This window comes from Mandrillus leucophaeus, unplaced genomic scaffold, assembly GCF_000951045.1.
Source record: "Mandrillus leucophaeus isolate KB7577 unplaced genomic scaffold, Mleu.le_1.0 Scaffold244, whole genome shotgun sequence".
NCBI classification, from domain to species: Eukaryota; Metazoa; Chordata; class Mammalia; order Primates; family Cercopithecidae; genus Mandrillus; species Mandrillus leucophaeus.
This window is the reverse complement of record NW_012102521.1, coordinates 1,415,018-1,417,094: the sequence shown is the minus strand read 5'-3', so window position 1 is coordinate 1,417,094 and position 2,077 is coordinate 1,415,018.

The window sequence follows — 2,077 nt, the reverse complement described above, 5'->3', positions numbered from 1 at the left end:
AAAAAAAATTATCTGGGTGTGGTGGCACACACCTGTAATCCCAGCTACTCCGGAGGCTGAGACAGGAGAATCGCTTGAACCCAGGAGGCAGAGGTTGCAGTGAGCCACGATCGCACCATTACACTCCAGCCTGGGTAACAAGAGCAAAATTGCTTCTCAAAAAACAAAACAAAACAAAAATGGTTCTCTCACAGCTCTGAAGGCCAGAGTACACTTTTTCATCTTTTGCTGCCACAGAGCAACAAATAAGAGCCTCACTTCCATGCCAGATCCCAGCCTTGGAGACCGGGCACCGTCTCACCCACTGGTAGGGATAGCAGGGCTGGGCTGAGATACCCAGAGTACCTGGCTCAGGTGAGGGACTGCCTGAACTGGCTGCTGTCACAGTGTCAGGACAGTCACCAGGCATAGCCAGGTGAGGTGGTACCTGCAGCCCCAGCTGTTCAGGAGGCTGAGGTGGGAGGATCATTTGAGCCTGGGAGGTGGAGGCTGCGGTGAGCTAGGACTGCGCCACTGCCACATGGGGAGGCCAGGAGACAAAGGCCCGATGGGACCTGGGGGTGACACCTCCGTGGGGGTTTCAGAGGGCTCCTGGGAGCAATGTCTGTGGCGAAATTTCAAAATGGACCCCGGGCCTGCGGGACCCACAACAGTCACGGTCAGGTGGAGAAACTCTGTACAAAGACAAACCACTCAGGGTGAAACCTGGGGGGCGGGGCTTACCTGACGGGAGGGGCAGCTACGGCGACCTTGCCCAGGGTGAGGCCCAGATGGGACCAGGCACCCAGGAAGGGGGGCCCAGCCCAGCCCTTAATGCTGAGACCCTCGAGGGCTGTGGGCAGAGGGCAGCAGGATGAGTCCCTGCAGGACAGGTGCAGCTGGGGAGGTGGAGGTTACGGGCCTGCCTCGCTGCTCACCACCCAGTGTCTGCTCACCGCCCCGTGTCTGCTCACCGCCCCGTGTCTGCTCTCTGCCCCTCATCTGCTCTGGCAGTGAGAGAGGGTCACGGCATGGCTTTGTCATCAGTCACTGACCACTGACCACAGGCCCTGGCCCTGTCATCCGGCTTGTCCTGCTGGTGGGAGCTTCTGAGGTCGCCAGCACTAGGACCCGCCCTGTGTGGAGTCTGCACTCACTCACTATCTCTCTCACCATCTACACCTTCCTTCACTCCGCTTGCCCTCATTCAGGCACTCCCCCCACAAGGTGCTCCTGGGGCACCCCAGGTAGTGAGGAGGCCACAGTAAAGGCCACTGTGACCCACGCAGGGAGGTGGGAATGAGGAGAGGGAGCCCCGAGGGCCACCCCTGCCTCCAGCACCATGCCCTGCCCTCCAAGCTTGAGCCACAGTTGCCTCTTCAGACAGCGTCCAGGAGGGGCAGCGCTGCTCTGCTCACTGCCCTGTCGTTACCTGAGTAACAGTGACAGGGAGAGAGGACCACGCGCCTCCCCGCTAGCTGGAGAGAGGCCCCTCGACCTATGGAACTGTTCTCCGAGGTCCTACTGTGACAAAGACACCTGCACACCAGCGGGAGGAGTGGTTCAGAAGCAGCACCTCGGGCTCTCCGGAAGGCACCGTGTCCCGTCCACGCCTGCTCCTGTGCGACCATCCCCACTCCGCCTGGCCTGGCAGGGGCTGTGGACCCCTCGCAGTGACAGCCCAGGGAGAGGCCGCATAGGCCAGGGAGGCACGGAGAGTTTTGTTGGGAATTCTGGGATCCTACTGCCTCGAGTTGGTGCAGGGGAGCATAGCCCGAGGAGACCACATCCTGGTGGCCCTGTAGCCGCCTGGCCTGCGGGAGGGACATGCCTGGAAGGGACAGCATGAGGGGGGACCACATATGGGGGACTCTTTTTTCTTTTGAGACAGTCTTGCTCTGTCACCCAGGCTGAAGTGTCGTGGCATGATAGCTCACGGCAGCCTCCACCTCCTGGTCCCTGAATAGCTGGGACCACAGGTGTGCACCACCACACCCAGCTGGTTTTTGTTTGTTTGTTTGTTTGTTTGTACAGACAGGGTTTTACCACATTGCCCAGGCTGGTCTTGAACTTCTGGACTCAAGCAATCTGCCTGCCT